The sequence below is a fragment of the Euphorbia lathyris genome, chromosome 8 (genome assembly GCF_963576675.1).
Source record: "Euphorbia lathyris chromosome 8, ddEupLath1.1, whole genome shotgun sequence".
Lineage (NCBI taxonomy): Eukaryota > Viridiplantae > Streptophyta > Magnoliopsida > Malpighiales > Euphorbiaceae > Euphorbia > Euphorbia lathyris.
The window spans coordinates 80,396,270-80,420,370 of record NC_088917.1 but is presented as its reverse complement, the minus strand read 5'-3'; the positions used below and the strand labels follow the sequence as shown (position 1 = coordinate 80,420,370).

Below are 24,101 nucleotides of genomic sequence, written 5' to 3'. Positions count from 1 at the left end.
AGTGGGGACCTTTGATCACAACTCTCACGCCTGCTCTATCCGCCGAGGAAGCTCCATCAGTGTACATCGACCATTCTTCTAACGGAGGCTTGGGATGAGATATCCCTTCGTCAGTGAATTCATTCACGAAGTCCGCCAGGACCTGACTTTTCAAAGATGATCTGCTTTCATATCTTACATCAAATTCGCCCAGGCGAATCGCCCATTCCATCAACCTTCCTGAAGTGTCTGGCTTTTGTAATACTTTTCTCATTGGTATATTGGTTCGAACTATTACAGTATGCGCCTGAAAATATGGCCTAAGGCGAACTGCCGTGGTTACAACAGCCAGTGCCATTTTATCCAGCTTTGAATATCTGGTTTCAGCGTCTTTCAAAACTTTACTCACGTAATAAATTGAGAATTGTTGGCCATCTTCTTCTCGTATCATGACTGTGCATACGGCTTTATCCGTGACCGATACGTACATGTAAAGATCCTCCCCTTTCAAAGGTCGGCTCATCATGGGTGGTTCTGTGAGGAACCGCTTGATTCCTTCAAAGGCATTTTGACAATCTTCAGTCCACTCGAATGCTTTTTGTTTCTTGATGACTTCGAAAAAAGGCTGACATCTACGAGCTGAGCAAGAGATAAACCTGCCCAAGGCTATGATACGTCCGTTGAGGCACTGTACTTCTCTGATATTCGGGGGCGCTTGCATTTTTAGGACTGCTTTGACCTTGTCAGGATTTGGGCTGACTCCTTTTTCGCTGATCATGAACCCTAAAAACTTCCCATATGTTGCCCCGAAAGTGCATTTCTCTGGATTCAACTTGATGTTGTGGTGCCGAAGTACGCCCAATACCTCCTTTATATCTTCTGCATGCCTTTCTACAGTTGTGCTTTTAATGATCATATCGTCTACATAGACAGAATAATTACCGCTTTTATTGTCCGCAAATATCTTGTTCATCATCCTCTGATAGGTAGCACCTGCGTTCTTAAGCCCAAAGGGCATGACTTTAAAACAATAAGTAGCTTGATGCGTTACGAACGAGGTCTTAATTCTATCTGAGGGCTCCATGGGGATTTGATGATAGCTTGACTTCACGTCAGTAAAGGAGTACATTGCGTGACCGGCAGTTCCATCTACAAGCATGTCTATGCATGGCAAAGGATAATTATCCTTGGGGCAAGCTTTATTGAGATCTGTAAAGTCAATGCACATGCGGTAAGATCCGTCAGCTTTCTTGACTAGCACGACGTTCGCCAACCACTGTGTGTAGAGTACCTCCTCAATGGAATCCGCCTTCTGGAGCTTGGCGATCTCTTCCTCTATCACCTTTTGCCTTTCCGGACAATGGTTTCTCCGCTTTTGAGCCACAGGAACTGCATCTTTATCGATGTTGAGCTTATGGGTGATCACATCTAGGCTAATTCCTAGGAGAACTTCGTCCTTCCATGCAAAGACATCTTCAGCTTCACAAAGTACTTTGGTGATTGCATCTCTGATCTTGCCCCGTAGCCCCTTAGCTATTCGTACCTGCTTCTCCTCTGCCATAAAGTACATTTCGGTTTCGCCTAAGGCCATTGTGACACGCTCCTCTTCATCTTCTTCCTTAGATTGAGGGCGAATCATTAAGGATGCCGAATATGTTTCTTGGGCCACCTTTTGACAACCTTTGACCATCACACCTCCCTTGAGCGTGGGAATGTAAAGTGTCAAATGGCGAACAGAGATAAGAGCTGCAACTTCGGAGATAAAAGTTCGTCCGAGGATAATGTTATAAGCTAATTGTCCATCCAAGATCGAGAACTCCAAATCTCCTCTCCAAACTTGATCATTATCCACAAGCTCGCAATCTAAAGTAACTTGGCCTTTTGTCTGAATGGTATGACCTGTCACTCCCAAAATGTCAACCACCGTCGGCTCTACCTGGATGGGATCTATCCGGAGTTTGGCGAATGCTCCTCGGGTAATAACATTACATGAACTTCCCATATCAATCATTACCCTCTTCATTTCCCAACCTTCGACCATTATGGTGACGACCAGTGCATCCGCATGGGGTGGAATCTCAGGACCTGCGTCTGAGAAAGGGCGATTTAATGATGTCCTATCAAGGGCGGTCGTCTTTGCCTTTTTCGCTGCTGACTGATAACCAGGTCCTCCTGCTATGACATTGATGGTACCCTTTCCTTTCTTCTTTGGGTCCTCCTTGGATCTATCTTCTTCTTTTCCTTCAGCTTGGATGAACCGATCCAATTTACCTCTTTCAATGAGTCGCTCAATTTCTCGAGCTAACTCCCAGCAAGCATCCGTATCATGGCCATTTTTCCTGTGATACTTACAATAATTTTTAGGATTTTTACCTTTATTGGTGTACTCCCCCCCTTTTGGCTCGGGGTATGAAATGCTCCGCTTGTGCTGACTGTTCTCAATCCACATAAGAACTTCACTCTTAGAGGCATTGAGAGGTGTGAATGAGGTAACAAACGTTGATTTATTCCGAGAATCCCTTCGTTTGTTCCGAGAAGAAGAATCCTGACGTTTGTCCTTGTCCCGGTCCCGAGGACGAGATTCGCCTCTGTCTTTTTTTGGTGATGATGGCGAACCTCGGCGAATGTCATCCACTTTTATAAAGTCTTTACAACGCTCCATTAACTCTGCCATGCTAGTGGGCTTTTTACGAATGAGATCCTCTTGCAAACTTTTACAAGTAGTGTTTCTCACAAAACACTCCACAGCTACGGAGATATCTACATCAACGATTTGTATACACAATTGGTTGAAAGTGTCCACATAATCTCGGAGGGGTTCATTCGCCTTCTGCTTTAATTCAAAAAGCTTTCCAGATTTCACCACTGCAGGAATACAACCAGCAAATTTAGCACAAAATTCCATGCTTAATTGATCAAAGCTGTTTATTGATCCTGGAGGTAGAGATTGAAACCACAAATAAGCTGGACCTCCTAGTGTGGTGACAAACATTTTGCAGAGCACGGGTTCGGTGGCTCGATTGAGCCTGGCCAAGATTCGATACTTTCGAACATGAGCTTCCAGATTATCTTTGCCTGTGTATATTGCAAGATTAGGAATCTTGAAAGCTCTGTCGGTTTCCTCTGCCTCAATCCAGGCTGCAAAAGGCGAATCCCTATTGGCGAATGGATTGTGCCTAGCATTTTCTTCGTTCATTTGGAGTACTAGGGCCCTCACTCTATCATCAAAATTCTCCGGATCCGCCCTGGGGCGACCCCTTCGTGGCGATCTACTTAGAGAAGAAGAAGAAGAAGAACTTGAATCAGACGATGGATCCGATGGCGAATGTCTTCCATCATTACCACGTTCGCTCCCTCCTCTTCCTCCACCATCTCCCCCACCACTTCCTCTGCCTGGGGGAGTTGGACCATTTCCTCCCTGTTGGCCTCCAGACGAGGTGCGTCCACCAGTTCCTGAAGATGGATGTGGCGGTGGTCCACCTATATGAGATGTTTTTTCTGGCCTTTTACTTCTTCTACGACCAGTAGATGGAGGTGATCTGCCACGGCGTGGGGATCCTGCTTGCTTATTTTTATCCTTTTTATGCTTTTTCCGAGTGGGCTCCTTAAATCCGCCAAGAGACGAATTTGTCCGCGGACGCCTAGGTACATTTGGTCCATCAAGATTAAACCTTGGAATCCCTGATCCGACAAGAGGGACCGTATCATTCCTTCGACTTCCCTCGCCAGGAAATAACTCCCTGATAACCGGTCGTCCGCCACCCGATGCCGTAGTAGTTATCATGGAATCAATGTTGTGAGCTTGAAGGAATGAAGAGCTATGGGCACCTGGTCCCAGACCAAAGTTTAATGGAGGTAAAGATGAGACATCTGACGTAGATACCGTACTCCAACGAGGAGGAAGAGTCATGAACGCCCAGAGGCGGTTCCCAATTTCAAGCCCATATCGTGCCTCGATATCCCGAGCACACATATCGATGAAAGAAGCAGTGGGCATGTTTCCATCGATATTTGTTACAGGAGCAGTTGTGTTAGTGCGATCAGCACTAGATGGTGTAATTATCGGTGATTCAATCCCAGAGGAGGGATTTTGTCCTCCATCGGTCATGATGTTTCAGTGTGAACGAAAAACCCTTTATTTGATCAAGGATTCCACCTTCACCGCACCAATTGATAACAAGGGAAAAACTTCTGATCGGAGCTCGTCCCTGTGGGGGGCGTCGTTGGGTTCGACGGGGGAAACTCCGATGCCAAAGTCAGTAGAGAATATGAAGGATAAACTGTATTGACAAAGCTTAGAGAATATAGAAAAGTCTGAGTACCTTGATAGCCTAGAATGGTAGGTTATATATAGTTGAGAAGTTCGTAACCTCTAGGTAACTAGAAAGTCCCCATTAATGCTCATTTAATGGCAGTTACAAGTTACTCTTAACCTGGCGGGTAAGACAGTTAATGACCCATTTAATGATCCTTTATGGCCGAGCCGGCGGCCAGCCGTTACCAAGGTGAATGGAGAGATTCGCCTTATAGATCCGCCAACGGATCTCTTAGAGCTAGTCCAGGGAGATCCGCCAGCTGACTTCCTTTGCTACGTGGCCTACTTAAAGGCAAATATCTCTTTTGGTCCTCATGATAATATCTCGATGTTATCAATTCTCAAACCGAGACATAAGAGATTTAAACCCCTGAATCAAAGTACGAACCGGGTGATGAAGAGGCGTATCTGAATTAACCAAACTAATCGTCTGAAGATAGTCAGACTCCGTAATCAACCTCCGACAATTAGAATCCAACGCTAACTTAAGACCAACATGTATCCCCCACAGTTCAGCAGTTAAAATATCACTATGACCGAGATTTTGAGTAAACCCCCTACACCAGTTCCCCGAACTATCCCTAATCACGCCACCTGAAGCAATCTGACCCGTCGAAACATTAGAGGAGTCATCCACATTGAGTTTAAACCAGTCCTTATCCGGTTTTTGCCACTAAAGTAATTTCCGCCTGCCTCCTCCTAGAGTCAACTTCGACCAGACCTCCCAAGCCGCAGTAACACCATCCAAAGTTCTATGGACCGAAGCAATTCGATCACCCGGGATACCTTCACCATTACAAAAGATCTTTAAGTTCCTCCAAGTCCAAAGTTTATGAACCGTCACAGCAAAAAGACTCACCCAGTTCCGAATCCCAAACATTTTATCAGAACTCACCATACAGTCAATAAGCCAAGATTCTTTAGCTATCTCAAAGAACCACCCCCACGAACTCGGTGGAAGAAGCCCCCGCCAAATAAGAACGCTCACAGGATAGTCTCTGAGCACATGAATAATATACTCAGGATCCCTGTGGCAAATAGAACAAACATCCACCTCACTCAAATGTCTTCTTTTCCGCTCCAAATTGGTGAGAATCCTATCATGAAGACACAGGCCAAAGGAAAGTCCGGATACGATGAGGGACTTTAATCTTCCAAACCGCATCAAACCGAGCATCCACCTCCTCAACACCACGATCAGCAATCAAAAGAGAATACACATCCTTATAAGTAAAATTACCATCAGAAGAATTAACTCATCTAGACATGTCCATATAGTGCTCAATTTATATAGCTTAATTTATAAAATACCAGTAATAATTTTAGGAATTAACACAAATTCAAGTATGAGTAATTTTTTTTACTAATTTTCTTAATCTAAGAAGTTCAAAAATTAATTTTGGACTTAATTTATTATTTTGTCCCCTCTAGCTCTAACGTTAATTTCTAAATTTTTAGGGTAAATTACATACGTGGTGTACAACCTTTACCTCAAATTACACTTTGGTGTACAACCAAAATTTTGTCACACTAAACAGTACGAACTTCAGGTGACCTCTCACTAAAATGTACTGCCGGTTTTTGTGACCGGTCAACGCTGGTTAACTATGTTAGGTCAGCATTTTTCATTATAGAATTAAAAAAAAAGTGGACTCACTCTTTATGGAATGACTAATATAACCTTATTCTTTATAAATTTACTAAAATACTCTCATGTTCTTCCTTCAATCCCTCTCTCCCATTTCTCTCTCTACATGTTCTCTCTCACTCCTCTCTCTACCATTTCACAAATTAAAAGATAACTGAGTCATCCCTCTTTCTTGTCTCTCAATATTTGTCCTTGTATCATACCTTAAACTGCAATTAAAATTTTTTTTGATCAATACTGCAATTAAAATTTAAACAACCCATATTATATATGAAGTCTTCAGCTATAAATTCAGTTTTCTTCTACACCTATTTTCCTCATTCAAAATGAAATTGCTCTACCCCACCGGACCTGCTTTCTTTCTTTTCTTCATCTTCATCATTTCTTTCTCATCCGGTAATTCTTCCCTCTTTTTGATAAATTTGATCTTTCATCTTGACCCATTTATCTTAAAATGCATTTTGTCTATTAATTTAGTTTCTAAATTTGTTGTTTAATCAATTAATTTTATAACTTTTCTATGTGCTCATCCAAAACACTGTGATATGCAGGGCCAACATTAGCACATGAAGTAACATTAAACATCCGGAACAAATGCCAATTTCCAATATGGCCAGCAACAACACCAAACACAGGCCATCCAATAATAGCAGAAGGCGGCAGATTCTACTTACCTTCAGGCCAAACACACCGCATTACCGCTCCATGGGATTGGAACGGCAGAATTTGGGGAAGAACTTCCTGCAATTTCACCTCCAAATCCACCTGTGAAACAGGCGACTGCCATGGAAAATTAGCTTGTAACGGCACAATTGGAAAACCCCCCGTCACTCTCCTTGAACTCTCTTTGCAACAAAAAAAACCCTAATTTCTATGATGTAAGCCTAGTTGATGGATACAACCTTCCAATTTCAGTAACAAATAAGGAAATGACACCAAAATGCATAATCAGAGGATGCACGAAGAGCTTAAGGATGGTGAAGTTGTGGCTTGTAAAAGTGGTTGCTTGGCTTTCAATTTGGATAACTTCTGCTGCAGGAATAAGTATGGTAGCCTTGATAAGTGTAAGCCAAGTGTGTATTCTAAGATGTTTAACAGCAACTCTAGTGGTTGGAGGGTTGCACACCCTCCAACCAATCCACCTCACCAATTTCTAACAACCCTCTCAACAAAACAACTCTAAAAAAAAAATCCTCTCTAATGGTTAGTCACAATCACGGGTCCCACGCGTCATATAATATTTAATTTTCATTACTTTTAATCAATTAACCTATTTTATAATAATAATAAAATTCATTAATGAATTAATATTAATTAAATAAAAATCTACCAATATTTAATATTAATCGAATAAATTTATATAATTTGAATAATTTATTTAATTAGATTTAAAAATTAATAGGTAAATATAATTTATTTTCTCCGAATTTTAATCGATTTTAGTAATTAACAAAAGTGCATTACATTAAGGAAACATACATTTGAAAAAAACGAACAATGTAAATGCATTAAATTAAAAGGAAAACATGATTGAAAGAGTAAAATTTTCCGATGTTCAAATAGTAATGTCGGTGATTCCGAAACGTTCCCAAATGTGCTCAACTAGATCCAATTTTAGTTGACCTTGCATGTTTCTATCGCGGATTTGTAAATCCCTTGCGAGATAAGCATCAAAATCCGGAACAGGCCCATGTTGAATGTCATCAGAAACTATGGGCTCAGAAAATTCCTCAGTTGGAAAGTTTCTTGAGTAAGTGTGCCTCTCATTTTCAACAATCATGTTATGTAATATTACACAAGCATCCATAATGTCGTGGAGTTTTTTATGCCAAGTACGTGCTGGTCCATGTACTATTGCAAATCGGGCTTGAAGTACCCCAAATGCTCGTTCAACATCTTTCTGTGCGCTCTCATGCCTTTGTTTGTAACATATTCGTTTCGGGTCGTTAACATGTGGAAAGCTTCTCACAAAAGCAGCCTATTCGGGATAGATACCATCAGTTAGATAATAGCCCATATTATATGACTTGTTGTTAACAGTAAACTGAACCGTTGGTCCTGTTCCTTTTAAATTATCTTGGAACAAATTGGATCTGCTCAAAACATTAAGGTCATTATTGGACCCAGCAACACCGAAATATGCGTGCCAAATCCAAAGATCGACTGAAGCGACTGCTTCAAGCATGATTGTTGGATATCCATAATCTCCTTGGGTATATTGCCCCTTCCATGCAACTAGACAATTCTTCCATGCCCAATGCATGCAGACAAGACTGCCAAGCATCCCAGGGAATCCATAGTGTTCCTCGTGCATCTGAATTAAACGTTGTACATCGGCAGCATTAGGCCTCCTCATATACACATGCCCATACACCTCGATAATAGCACGATGAAAAATTTCCACACATTCTAATGTTGTGCACTCACTAATTTTTATGTATTCATCAAAAGCATCATCCGGAGATCCATACGCAAGTATGTGCATAGCTGCTGTACATTTTTGGAGTGGAGACAAGCCATTTCTTTTTGCCGCATCGACCTTTTATTGGAAATATGTTGTGTGATTTCCAAGGTCTTCCACTATACGTTGGAACAAATTTCGACTCATCCGGAACCGTCTACGAAAAACTTCAGCTGAATAAACTGGTTCAGCAGCAAAGTAGTCATTATACAGACATTCTGCATCAGCTTCTCGATCACGTCTTATATATTTTCTCCTTCGAGGTTTAGAATTGTGGCCGGCTTATTGTTGTACTTGTTGAAGTAAATAAAGATCAAGTTCATCATCCTCTTGAATCATTTCAATCGCACTCTGTATCATTAGCTCGTATTCTCCACTACCATCAGAAGACATTTTGGTGAGATAGTGATGATATTTTAGATTATGAGTGTTTGTTGCATATTTTAGATGTATATATAGGAAAGTTTGAAGTTAAACTACCAATAATGGGGAGTTTGAAGTAAAATTATCAATAATAGGGAGTTTGAATTCATACAAATAATTATGGAGAGTTTGAAGTCAAATTATCAATCATGTGGAGTTTGAAGTCAAATTATGAATCATGGGGAGTTTGAAGTCAAATTTTCATTCATGGGGAGTTTGAAGTCATACGAATAATTATGGGGAGTTTGAAGTCAAAGAATAATGATGCAAACATTGAAATCATGTAAAGGAATAATAATTTATCCTACATCTATAAATTAGGACTCACTCGAAATAATTACTTCTACATTCAGAGAAGACTCAACTGAAAAATTCCTAAATGGCTGCATCTCACCCTAATGCTAATACAGATGAAAATTTCCCTAATTTTCCGCCTGAACAGAGTATTGTCGAAACCCTCGACCGACCAGCTTGCACTGAACACATGTTATCTTATCAATATGATGTTGTTCGTTTTCATGGAAATACTTTTGTTACTCCAGGCATGTTTCATCCTTTATTCCCATATATGTTTTGTTTTAAGCTTCCGGTCGATGGCCAATTTCCAGTCCGATCTCTTCACATGTTGTGGTTCCTATGTTATATGCATTACATTCCGTTTGAATTTTGCATGCTAGAATGGTGTAACGCTTTCATCGGAGGTAATATTCCTGCGAATGTTGAGGCATTCCTAAAATGGTTTATGCCTATTGATGCATGGAAAGATATGTTCACCAATTTGATGCATGGAAAGATATGTTCATCCATGGTCGAGGTATCTTTACCGAGGATTGCGAAATCTTGTACACGAATTTCCTGAAGACGGTTTACTTCCCGTTGTTGAACTACACGAGCAATAATATCAATAGATGATTGTCGTTTCTCTCTATCCACTTTTAACTCATCCCAATTTAAGTCATCGGGTATATTGGCCGTGTTTTTAGCTTTAGCGGCTTTTTTTGATGCCTTTTGACTAATTGGCCATCGTTCGACCGCTTCCTATGTTCCACTCTCAGTTGCCTCCTGAGCTGAGCTTGAAGAAGTGTAGGCACCTGAAGCAGAATTTTTTGTTCTTTTTGAAGAACCTTGTGCTTTGTTTTTATCTGAAAACTCATGCTGTTGAAACACTTTTCCACATGATTTTGATTTGACAAAATTATTTGAGTATATGTTTAAAAATATTCTAAAACACACTAAGTTTAAATGCTTTGATTTATTACACTAATGTGTTTGTTCAATGTTGAGTTAAATTATTTATAAGACATAAAGACTAAAAGGCTAAAGGCCCAAAGGAAAGTCAAGGGCCCAAGACAACTTGGCCAGTGTAAACAAAATACTGTCGTTGTGGACAAAACGCAGCTCAGCATGAAGAAGGATCTAGAAGACTTTCTTTATCTACTTCGGAATGAAGCTGCTAAGTTGGACGACAAAGAGTACAAGACAGCAGCTGAGCAAGGAACAACTTCAAGACAAAGTATTTCTACTTTGGGTAAAGTTCAGAAGACACAGAAAGCTGTCTGGAAGACTTTGCCATAAAAGGCAAAACATTCTGCCTGTCTGTCTAAAAGCTGCTCAGCACTGACCGAAGACAGAAGATACAATAATCTGATTGGCCAACGGCACTGAGCATGTATTGAGTGACAACGACATCAAGCTGTTTCCCTCCAACGGTTATTTCGAAATTTGAAATAACCGATATCTCAAGTGTCACTATAAATAGGCCTTTCAGTTGCTTCATTCGATGCAGATCTTCAATTAGCCATTACGCTGGCCAAATTCACACTCGAAGAATCTGTGAGAAAAAGCAAAGCAAATACTTACACTAATTTCCATATTACTGTGTAAAAGTCTAGAGTGATTATCCAATCATCTAAAGTGTCTTAGCAATTGTTGTTTAGGACAAACTTATTATCATTTCTAGAATTAGAAAGGAGAGGCTGAGTACTCGGTTATAGTACTCAGCAATAGAATAGGAGTGAGTAGAGGTATAGAGGAAGGTACTCTTGTTATACTCAGCTTTTTGTTGTAAAAGGTTTGATGCTCTATCGTTAAAGAGCTCAGTAGAGAATTCGAAAGCTCGGAACGTGTTCCGGGGACAGGACGTAGGCATAGAGGCCGAACCTGGATAAATCTGCTGAGTAACATCTCTCTAACCTTAAACTCCTTATACATATTTTGCTTGCTTAAACAAAACTGACTAAGTAAAGAGGTCACGCTGAGTTGTGTGCATTGAGTATCTGAGTTCAGGAATAGACTCAAGTGCTATCTTCTGACTCAAGGAAAGAAGCTGACTTAGTCACCAGTTGACTAAGCTAGTGTCTTAAGTTCACTCAGCGCGCTGAGTAAACCTTTTTCAAAGAAAAAAAAGTCAGCCTCAACGTACAAAATTTTAAATAGTTCCTAACCCCCCCCTCTTGGAAATAAGTTGTTACGTTATAAGGGACCAACAAGTGGTATCAGAGCTTAAAAGCTCACTGTGCAAGGTTTAACTACCTTGAGCTGATCCCCACTATGGCTGAAAACAGCACTCGGTTTCTCCCAGGAAATCTGACAACTCAGATTCTACCTGAGGGTCTGTCCATAACTCGGCCTCCCCTATTCTTCGGGTCTAACTATACCTTCTGGAAGAATAGGATGAAAAATTTCATTCAGGCTACAAATATGAGTGCCTGGCTATCTATAGTCCAAGGTCCATTTGTTCCTGTTGAAACTGTTGATGGCCAAACGGTTGTCAAATCTGAGACCAATTGGACAGAGGATGATCTCAAGAAGCTACAAAATCATGCTTCGGCTATAAACATGCTTCACTGTGCGCTAGATGCTGCAGAATACAATAAGATTTCAGGTTGTGAGTCAGCGCAGGAGATCTGGAAGAAGTTGGAGGTCACCTACGAAGGAACCAACAAGGTGAAAGAATCCAAGGTGAACCAGCATATGAGATTGTACGAGCTGTTCGAAATGAACGATGATGAAGGGATCTCAGACATGAATGCAAGATTCACAAACATCATCAACGAGCTCAAGAGACTTGGGAAGATCTTCACTGAGGAAGAACAAGTCAAGAAGATTCTTAGGAGTCTTCCTAAAAGCTGGCAAGCAAAGAAGACCGCTGTTGAGGAAGCTCAAGACTTAACCACCTATAAGTATGATGAACTCATCGGCTCACTGCTGACCCATGAGATCTCGATGAAGAATTTCGAGGTGAAGGAAAAGTCTGAAGACAAGAAGCAAAAGTCTCTTGTCATGAAAGCTGACTCCACTGATGGGAGCTCAACAAACGATGAAGAGATGGCTATGTTTACCAGAAAGATGAAAAGGCTGTTCAAAAAGAATGACAAATATTCTAAGAAGCCTTATAAGAAGTTTGATAAGTACAAAGCTGACTCCAGCGACAACAAGTACAAGAAGGATAGCTCAAAGCCCATAACTTGCTTTGAATGTCATCAAACTGGCCATATCAAGTCAAGCTGTCCCTCGCTGAGGAAAGAAAGAAAGAACATCAAGAAGGCAATTGTGGCAACCTGGAGTGATATTGATGATTCATCATCATCTGAAGCTGATGCCACTGAGTCAGTGAAGATTTGTTTCATGACTGACGAACTTGCTGAGCCATGTGTTTCTGAGCATGCTGACCCTTCCATTGCATCTGACGATGAGGAACATTCAACTGAGGTAATATCACTACCCTTACTCAGAAATGAAATGGTTAATGCCCTGAGTGACCTCTACACACTTGTCAAAAAGTGTAATAAAAAGGTTAGAGCACTCAGCAGGCGATGTGACGAGGTTGAGGAGGTCAAACTGAGTGACCTTCGATATCTTCTTCAGGACAACTCAGATTTGCATAGTAACATCGGAATTATGCAAAAGCTTGTCTCTGAGGTCCAATCAGATTGTAAGAAACTGAGAAAGGACGTCACATCTATTCAGAACCAACTAAAGGTTCCAAACAAAAGAAATATTCCTCTGAATACTCAGTACCGAAGTATTGGTCAGCAGAGATGGAATCCTCAGCGGAATGTCCAGTGTGACTTCTGTGGAAAGAAAGGACACACCACAAAGGTGTGCTGGCATGCTCAGCACTGGGGTGCTGACCAGTCAGCGAGACATCCTAAACGGAAGGTCAGTTGTGACTTCTGTGGAAAGAATGGCCATACTGTCCAAGTATGTCGCCATAAAATAAAATATGATGCTTTACCTGTTGAACCTAACAAGCCAGGACCCAAAAAGAATTGGGTACCTAAAAGTAACTAGTTACATTGCAGGTAAGCCTGAGGTGTGCTGAGAAGTTAAAAATGTGGTATATTGACAGCGCATGCTCGAGGCATATGACTGGTGATGAAACTCAGTTCATCACATTTGAGCGTAAACGAGGAGGAAGCGTAAGTTTTGGAGACAACAAAAAGGGTAAGATAGTAGGGTCAGGAACCGTTGGAGGTAATCCTACTATTGAGTCTGTCTCCCTAGTCAGCGGACTCAAATATAACTTACTCAGCGTAGCTCAGCTATGTGACAATGGGAGAAAAGTTATATTTGATGACACTGGATGTAAAATATTCGAGGGTAAGACTAATGAGTTAATTTTAACTGCCCCTCGCATTGATAATGTCTTCATGCTGAACTTACAGAAAAAGTTTTCAAAAATTGTATGCTTAGTTTCAAAGGAAGAAAATTCCTAGCTATGGCACAAGAGACTTGGTCATGTAAGCATGGACCTCCTGGCCAAATTAGCAAGAAAGCAATTGGTTGAGGGACTTCCAGAACTTAAATTTAAAAAAGATCAATTATGCCACGCTTGCCAAGGTGGAAAACAAACCAAACAATCCTTTCATAGTAAAAACATTGTCTCAACTAAGCGTCCATTAGAGTTACTACAATTGGATCTCTTCGGTCCAGTGCAGCCGCTGAGCTTGGGTGGAAGAAGATTTTCCTTGGTCATTGTAGATGACTTTTCTCGGTACACTTGGACCATCTTACTGAGCAGCAAGGATGAAACCTTTGAGACATTTTCAAATTTGGTAAGAAAACTTGAAAATGATAAAGACCTTAAGTTAGCTCACATCCGAAGTGATAATGGTGGAGAATTCAAGAACCAACAGTTTGTTGAATTCTGTGAAACCAACGGCATTGACCATAATTTCTCTGCTCCTAGAACGCCTCAACAAAATGGGGTTGTTGAAAGGAAGAACAGAACCTTGGTTGAAATAGCCAGGACAATGCTGAGTGCGCATAGGCTTCCAAAGTACTTTTGGGGAGAAGCTGTCAACACAGCGTGCTATATTCTTAATAGGGCTCTTGTTAGACCTATACTAAAGAAAACCCCCTACGAACTTTGGAAAGGACGAAAACCCAACATTGGATACTTTCGTGCCTTTGGCTGTAAATGTTTTATTTTGAATACCAAAGATAGCTTAGCTAAGTTTGACTCAAAAGCTGATGAAGCTATCTTTTTAGGCTACTCAACAAACAGCAAAGCATACAGAGTTTTCAATAAACGAACTCAAGTTTTAGAAGAGTCAGTACATGTAGAGTTCGACGAAACTAACCCTGCAGGTAGATACCAACCGCTGACCGAGGATGATCCACACTCAACACCCGTTGACCAAGAAACAGCTACTGAGTTGTTTCCTCAAGGGCTGACCAAAGGTAAAGGTAAAGGTGAAACTCAAATTACCTTCACTGACCAATCTACCCCTACAAAGATTGTTGAAACACAGCCAGCGCAAGACATCGATCTACCAAAGGAGATTAGGATACCAAGAGGCCACTCAGAAAGTGCTATTCTTGATGCCGCTGAGAATACCCTGATGACAAGAAATCAACTCAGGAGATACCTCGGCAATGTAGCATTCGTCTCAATCCAAGAACCAAAGAATTTCGCTGAAGCTGAGTATGATGAATTCTGGATAAATGCAATGCAAGAAGAACTTGATCAGTTCAGACGAAATGAAGTATGGGATCTAGTGCCAAAGCCAAGAGGCCAGAAGACCATAGGAACAAGATGGGTCTTCCGCAACAAGCTGGATGAATAAGGGAACGTGGTCAGAAACAAAGCAAGACTTGTAGCTCAGGGCTACAGTCAGCAAGAAGGTATTGACTACGGTGAGACCTTTGCCCCAGTGGCAAGACTAGAGGCTATTAGAATTTTATGTGCATATGCATCTTATATGAACTTTAAATTATTTCAAATGGATGTTAAGAGTGCATTTCTTAATGGAGTTGTAAACGAGGAAGTCTATGTTAATCAACCTCCAGGGTTTGAGGACCCTAAGTTCCCAAACCACGTTTATAAACTCAAAAAGGCTCTGTACGGCCTCAAGCAAGCACCACGTGCTTGGTATGAGAGGCTGACCAGTTTTCTGCTGACTAGAAATTATGTCAAAGGTAAAGCTGATACAACCTTATTCATTAAGAGAAAGGGTAAAGACACCCTGCTGGCTCAAATATATGTTGATGATATTATTTTCGGTGCTACTAATGAGTCAATGTGCAAGGAATTTAGCAAGAAAATGCAGACTGAGTTTGAAATGTCAATGATGGGAGAACTCAACTTCTTCCTTGGACTTCAAATCAAACAAGGGAAAAATGGCATCTTCATTAGTCAAGCTAAATATGCCAAGGAGATATTGAAGAAATATGATCTTGAAAATTGCAAGCCAATATCTACTCCTATGGGCACTGACACTTTCCTATGTGCTGACGAGAATGGTAAGTCGGTAGACAACAAATTGTATCGAGGTATGATAGGCTCTCTACTTTACTTAACAGCAAGTAGACCGGACATTCAGTTCTCAGTATGCTACTATGCTAGATATCAATCTAACCCTAAGGAATCTCATTACATAGCTGTAAAAAGAATCCTTAGATATTTGCAAAGCTCAGTGAACGCAGGTTTATAGTATCCCAACACACATGATTTCACACTCGTTGGATACACTGACACTGACTATGGACGAGACAAGCTTGAATGAAAAAGCACCTCTGGAGGATGCCACTTCCTAGGAAGCTGTCTTGTATCCTGGTTCAGCAGGAAGCAGGCGTCAGTAGCCTTGTCTACCACTGAAGCTGAGTACATTGCTGCTGGAAGCTGTGTTGCTCAAGTCCTATGGATTAAGCAACAGCTTGAAGACTATGGTGTTCAAACAAAGACAATTGAGGTCAAATGTGACAACAAAAGTGCAATTGATCTATCAAAGAACCCAATTCAGCACAGCAGGATGAAGCATGTCAGCATCAGAAATCACTTCATTAGAGACCATGTACTCAAGGGTGAAATCAAGCTGACCTATGTCCCAACAGATGAGCAGCTTGCGGATATCTTCACGAAGCCACTGGCTCATGAGCAGTTCAGCATACTGAGAGAAGCCATTGGTATGTTTAATCCTCTTCAGTAAATTCCAGTTCTTAATATATATTCATGCTGAGTGAATTACCATGCTGAATGCTATTACTTGCTGAGTGGATAGATGTATGCTGAGTGTTTAATGCTAAATGAATGAATATCACATACTGAGCAAATATGCGCACTGAGTAGTTATCTCAAACTGAGAAACCAATTACTTAAACCATCCGTTTGTGTAAAAACTGACTACTCAGAATATAGAACGATTAGAATTCTAACACTGAGTAAAAGACCCGTTGCACTTAATGTTAAAGCACGCGAATAGCCACCTAGGATGACGTATGCTCCGAATGTGTCATAAATGCCAGGATCCTTATCGGTTGACAATCCCAAGGACAAACTGACACATGGATTCGATAAGATCCACCTCTTACCTCTATAAATAATGGGCAAATCCCCATTTTTATCTCTTTACGCTTACAGAATTCTCTGGCATAAATATTCTCTCTCAAAAACTTCAAATCATTCATATCTTCTGCGAAAATGACGAACGATTCTGTAAACATCTCTGATGCCGGTCACCTATCTGTTGGAAACCCTAAGCCTTCTACCCAGCATGATCAAACCAAAGCTACCACACCGAGCAAGAAAAACCAGACTGACCAAGGTAACTCTTCTAAGGCGAAGAAACCTAAACAGCGAACCTACACCAAGGTCTATGAGAACATCAGGGAATACAAGATTGACTACTCAAGGTGGTTCTCAAAAGAATTTGTGGAAAAAGAGCAACCATTCTGTGAGTGGATTTCGAAGAATGGCTGGACCAAGCTGTTCTCAATAAGCTACAATACCTACCCTGACTTGGTAAGGGAATTCTACCACAACCTGTGTGTCGCTGATGACAACCAGGACCACTTAGCCACCAAGGTGAAGGACAAAACCATCTTCATCAATCCCACCTACCTAGCCAGCCTTCTGAAACTCAAGAATGAAGGAGCCATTCTTAGAAAGTCTGGAGATCAGGACGTTACTGGGTACTCCACTACGTTCTGTAAACCGACTGGCCATGCTGGCAAAATCTCCAGCACTTCAATGGGACAACACCAAAAGATGGCGCACTACCTGCTGACCAGTTACATCTTTCCAAAGATAAATTGCACTAGCTCAGCAACAAACTTTGAGCAATGCTTCATATGGCATATGCTGACATACAAGCCCATCAACATGCCAGTATTCTTGATTGCCGGCTTTCAAAGGAGCACTGGCACTCTAAGGCTAGGTTCAATCATTACCAAAATCCTCCTTGACCACCGAGTAGACCTCACGGGGGAAACTAAGGGCAAAGGATCAGAGATAACTACTGCTGCTCTGTTCGCCTTGAAATTTGATCAGCCAATTAAGAAAGCAAAAGGTGCCGCTGATCAGACCGCTGAGGGAATAGTGGTTCAAAAGAGCAGAAGAACCAAAGCTCCAGCTGACAAGAAAAGGAAAGCTGTGCTAAGCACCTCTAAGGGCGTTGTTCCTGCTCCCAAGAAGATAAAGATTGTGTCTAAAGGAACGACTGCACAAGCTGAGCCCAAGTCAGTTGAGAAAAGACCTAGGCAAGATGAGCCTGAGGCAGATGAAAGGGAAAACATTGATGAAGAACCTCTGAGTAAGAAGCAGAAGAACTCTTCGGAGTTAAGTCCAGTCGATGCCATTCCTGCTGGCTTCTTTGTTCCCGACCACTCTCACTATACTCAGAGTCAAGGTATTGCCGCTGAGCAACAAAACGATGAAGTTGAACTGGATGATCAGTTCATTGAACAGTTGGAAGAAGAATTAGATGAGGAAGATCAGGATGATGAGCAAGAAGAAGAAGGAGAGGAGAGTGGTCAGGATGACACTGAGGAGACAACAAGTGAAGAAGATGCTGAGCTAACTCCCACTGAGTTGACTATAGAAAAAGGTGCTGAGCAAACAGAACAGCAGGATGCTGATGAAGGAGTAAATTCCCCATCTCATTCAATTCAATCAATCCACGCTGATCCCACTCCTCCAAGGACCCAGGAAAAAAAGAAGAAGACTTGTCAAGGCACACCCAACAACTGTGCTTGACGTCATGGATGACTTAACGCAGAAAAGACCAACCACCGATCCATCGACTATAAAGCTAAAATTCTTCAAGAAATCTTCTACTACTCTGCCAGAGCACACTGAAAAGCAAGCCTTTGTTTCTCTTCCACAGGAGCAAGCCGACTTAGATGCTTCTGAGAACCCAACTAACACCGAGCCAATTCTCAATGCAGATGCTGAACCTAGCCCTTTGCCAGCTAAGGAAATTCCTGCTCCAGTCAACACTGAACCTATCCAACCTTCAACAGAAAGTCAGCTTCAGCCTGACTCTGAACCTGCATCCAATGTTGTTGTTCAATCACCTCTCCATTCTACAGAACAAGTGCAGGGTGAAACACTAAGACCAGTCACTGACCCCAATGGCACTATAAATGATGCATTGAATCTCACTCCTCCACCAGCTGGTCAAACTAATGAAGACTCATACAACTACCTCACTCCACTGAGTCTGGTAGAAGGATAATTAACTCGGCTCAGGCCTTGATCCAAGACCTTCATCAAACTTCAGACACTGCTGCTGGGTCTGCCGATAATGAGTCCACTCAGCTTCCATAAGTCACTCAACTTCTCAACGAGGTTCGAGGTCTAAAAGACTTGCTGAGTGTAATGATCAATATCCAAGCTCAACAACCAAAGCAGGAGTCCATAACAAAGTTGGTTGAACTCCAACTGACCATGGTTCAACATATCAACTCCCTTCAGGGACAATTTCAAGCATTGTCAGCTACGAACTCAGGGTATGCAACTTCTACCGAAGTTCATCAGTTATTCACCTAGCTTCAAACTGAGCAAGAGAAGACAAACCATCAGCTTTCCTCTTACTCCCAATGCTCAGTAGAACAGATCGGCGAAGTTGTTCGTCTTCTGAATCTAAACAAGGCAGAGATGGACACTGACCAGATGAAGCAGAATGAGATTGTCCAGTATACACATCAAATCTTTACCCATGTCCGTCATTCCAACATTCAGCGTCAGTTCTATGACTCATCTCTGCTCAAGATGTTTCATCAAGCTTATGCTGCGCTGACTGATACACTCACTTGGATGGGTAAATCTCAAGCCTACGCACTGAGCATCCTCAGCGCTGCTGAAATTGGTGTGCCTCAAGAAGTATTCGACGATGGTGTTGGTATCTTTGATGGCATAAATGAAAGCACTAGCAAGCTGAAGGACTTCTCAGCTCGCATATCTGAAGCTGCTCAAAACAGCACCTTTAGGCCTCCTCCTCCTCCCGATGCTGCCAAAACGGGGGAGAAAGAACAAACAGGAAGAACTCAGCATGAGGCTGCTAGAAGTAGTCAGCCTAAGGGAAAGGGAAAATTGATATATAAGAAGAAATAGCGTAGTTAGGATAGCTAGTTTCTAAGTCTTAAGTATCCCTGTTATGTTTAATGCTGATTACTTATTAATACTATGCTTGCATCAAATTTTTCAACTTGATTAAAATCTTATGTGATGCTGAGCTATTATATGTTGCATACATCAACTGTGTTTATCATTCTTAATGTCTTCTGATTGTATGCTGTTAACATTGTCTTATAAGACTCATTGAACAACAAAATACTCAGCGCTCTCTGATAGTTAAATCTTCCGCTTAAAACTGAGTTAATAGAATATGTTTCATGAGCTGACCTTTATTTGAAAACTGACCTAGGACTTACTCGATTAAACCTTAAAATGTTTAGAGTAAAACTGTGTCAGTAGCTCAACCCTTACGGGGGAATTTATTAAGTTATAAAAGGTCAACTATCATGGGGGAGCTCAAAACTGAGTTCTTCACTGAATAGTTTTGCCAACATCAAAATGGGGGAGTTTGTTGAAACACCTTTCCACGTGATTTTGATTTGACAAAATTATTTGAGTATATGTTTAAAAATATTCTAAAACACACTAAGTTTAAATGCTTTGATTTATTACACTAATGTGTTTGTTCAATGTTGAGTTAAATTATTTATAAGACATAAAGACTAAAAGGCTAAAGGCCCAAAGGAAAGTCAAAGGCCCAAGACAACTCGGCCCGTGTAAACAAAACGCTGTCGTTGTGGACAAAACGCAGCTCAGCATGAAGAAGGATTTGGAAGACTTTCTTTATCTACTTCGGAACAAAGCTGCTGAGTTGGACGACAAAGAGTACAAGACAGCAGCTGAGCAAGGAATAACTTCAAGACAAAGTATTTCTACTTTGGGTAAAGTTCAGAAGACACAGAAAGCTGTCTGGAAGACTTTGCCATAAAAGGCGAAACATTCTGCCTGTCTGTCTAAAAGCTGCTCAGCACTGACCGAAGACAGAAGATACAATAATCTGATTGGCCAACGGCACTGAGCGTGTACTGAGTGACAACGACATCAAGCCGTTTCCCTCCAACGGTTATTTCGAAATTTGAAATAACTGATATCTCAAGTGTCACTATAAATAGACCTTTCAGTTGCTTCATTCGATGCAGATCTTCAATTAGCCATTACGCTGACCAAATTCACACTCGAAGAATCTGTGAGAAAAAGCAAAGCAAATACTTACACCAATTTCCATATTACTGTGTAAAAGTCTAGAGTGATTATCCAATCATCTAAAGTGTCTTAGCAATTGTTGTTTAGGACAAACTTATTATCATTTCTAGAATTAGAAAGGAGAGGCTGAGTACTCGGTTATAGTACTCAGCAATAGAATAGGAGTGAGTAGAGGTATAGAGGAAGGTACTCTTGTTATACTCAGCTTCTTGTTGTAAAAGGTTTGATGCTCTACCGTTAAAGAGCTCAGTAGAGAATTCGAAAGCTCGGAACGTGTTCCGGGGACAGGACGTAGGCATAGAGGCCGAACCTGGATAAATCTGCTGAGTAACATCTCTCTAACCTTAAACTCCTTATACATATTTTGCTTGCTTAAACAAAACTGACTAAGTAAAGAGGTCACGCTGAGTTGTGTGCATTGAGTATCTGAGTTTAGGAATAGACTCAAGTGCTATCTTCTGACTCAAGGAAAGAAGCTGACTTAGTCACCAGTTGACTAAGCTAGTGTCTTAAGTTCACTCAGCGCGTTGAGTAAACCTTTTTCAAAGAAAAAGAAGTCAGCCTCAACGTATAAAATTTTAAATAGTTCCTAACCCCCCCTTGGAACTAACTTGTTACGTTATAAAGGACCAACACATGCCACTTAGGCTGTCCTTTGAGGATTTCCCAACAATGCATATAAGTAAATTTTTTTATTACATCTCTGAGTAAATAGCTCATTGGCCTTACTAATTACCTGTGCTTCATCGTGACCGCTTGGATGGCTATCCCTAATGGTAGTGTATGCTCCATGGAAAGCAGATACATCCTTACTAAATTTGTACCAATGACAGGAAGCTATTTGGTCATTCACATCAGGACCTTCCTTCTTCCATTGATTATAGTAACCTGCAATTTTTTTCCAATAATCCCTTCTCGCTTGATTTGTGCCCACAATTGGATCTGTGGTTATTATCAACCAACTCTGGCATAAATGTACATCACGTACATTGGTCCACTTCATTTTCGTTGATTTTTTATTGTTTGCATTTGGTTCCTGAACTATTGGAACTTCAGACTCGGCAACGGAACCGGTGTTCGGAGATTCGTCTGGCATGGTGGACGATCCAAAGATGTCTCTTCTCATATTTTCAGGAACTATATATGGTTCTTGAGGATACGGGATACGAGAAAAGTATCCCGGCATCATTGGCCGATTACCTGCTGCATTCACATGAGGGAAGTAACCGTCGTGATTATAGTGAATGGGAGGACTCGAAGCATATGACATATTAGGATCATATTGAAAATTACGTGGAATAGGTCGGATTGGAGAACTTTGAGAATTATAAGTAGTTGGAGTCGGGTTTTGGGAATTTGGATTCGCTACGTTTTGAGAATTTGGAACGTAAGAATAATATTGACTGTATTCATCATTGGAATCCATTGTATAAAAATATATTAAGAGTGGAAGATGGTTTTTAAATTGAATGTGATTTTTATGGGTTAAATGAGATGTTTTATAGTGTAAATAAAATATTACCGTTATATTACCGTTTGATATCAAATTATGTATGAAAAGAATTTCAATTCAAAATATTACCGTTCTGTTTTATATATATATATGAAACCTGAAAAAAACAAAATAATATACTATTAAATTGGTTCATCAACCAATTTTGAATATAGTATTACATTGGTTCAAACCAATTTTTAATTAAAATATAGCAACATGTGCCACTGCAGGTTTGTCGGCCACTTTCTTTTCCTTTTCAAAAGTTTAACGCGTCAATTTATAGAAATGATACCCACGCTCCTACTTTTTCCTTCATAGCACAGGCAAGTGTATCACAATTCCATATTTTGTTCTTAATATATGATGAAGCATTTTTTTTCCAAGCAGGTCGCTGGATTAAGCGACCTGCTAGGATTTGGGGAGTCTCCAGTCTTCACCTCTACTGGTTGGAGACTCCCTGAAAATTACAAAGTGGTCCAAAATATGACCACTAGAGTTGCTCTAAGGAGGCTTGCCCTGCTTATTTTAGTTATGCCTTTGATTCGCCTTCCCCATTTGTGAAGGTGTGGCATAGTTGAGAGAGAAATGGTAGAGAGAGGAGTGAGAGAGAGAAATGGGAGAGAGCGGTTGAAGAAAAAAGATGAGGGTATTTTAGTAAATTTATAAAGAATAAGGTTATATTAGCCATTCCATAAAGACTGGGTCCCACTTTTTTTTAATTCTACAATGAAAAATGCTGACGTGGCATAGTTGACCAGCATTGACCGGTCACAAAAACCGGTTGTACACTTTAGTGGGAGGTCACCTGAAGTTCGTACGATTTGGTGTGACAAAATTTTGGTTGTACACCAAAGTGTGATTTGGTGTAAATGTTGTACACCACGTATATAATTTACTCAAATTTTTAAAATAACATTTTTTTTGGAACCCTTGAAATAACATTTTTAATAATACATTATTAAAATACAAGAACTAAACAATGTGTAAGGTAAAAATATAGAGATTAATAAATTATTTATCTTATGAAAATTAGGATAAAAAATAAAATAAAATATTTACAAAAAAAATGCTTAAATAAAGTAAATAATCTATGAAATGTTTATTTTATAAAATAAAATATTTTAAATTACACTATTAAGCTCTCATGACAATAAATACATTTTTATCTTTTTAAAAATTTCATTTACATATTGACAAAACACATACTTTAAAATCGAATTGCAAATAGCAATGTAAAATGATTTTAAATATCAATTTAATTCATAAACCGTTATATTAGTAAAAAAATGTAAAATATCCCACGTATTATTTTAATTTAGGAGGTTGTGTTTTGTTGATATATGTAAATTGTAATATAGGATTTTTTATAATAAAAATGCTCTGGATTATAATTAGAATTTAACAATGTAACTTAAAATACTTTATTTTATAAAAATATACCACAAACCTCTATTCGCAACTTTTTAAACCAACGAGTATGTTTTTGACACTTTTTTCAAAAAATTATTTTAAAAGAGTGTCAAATTAAAAAAAGGGTTAAGGTGCAAAAATACCCCTAACCTTTTGGACCATGAGCAATTTTATATTTTTTATAATTTAATAAAAAAGGATTTCATGTTTTTTATAGTTTAATTCGTTCTAAAAAATGATTTCATATTTTTTATAATTTAATACTAGAATTTGAGATTAATATTTATAAATTCGGTGGATTTTTTGATTTTTTTTGTCTAATACGTACAAAAGGACAGTATATTTTTTTATTTTTTTTTTATTTTT

At 40.0% G+C, this 24,101-nt stretch overlaps 1 pseudogene; it reads left to right on the top strand.

Moving 5' to 3' along the window:
- Window positions 1-6,268: 6,268 nt before the first annotated feature.
- LOC136204024 (thaumatin-like protein) lies at window positions 6,269-22,903 on the top strand (annotated as a pseudogene).
- The last annotated feature ends 1,198 nt before the right edge of the window (window positions 22,904-24,101 follow it).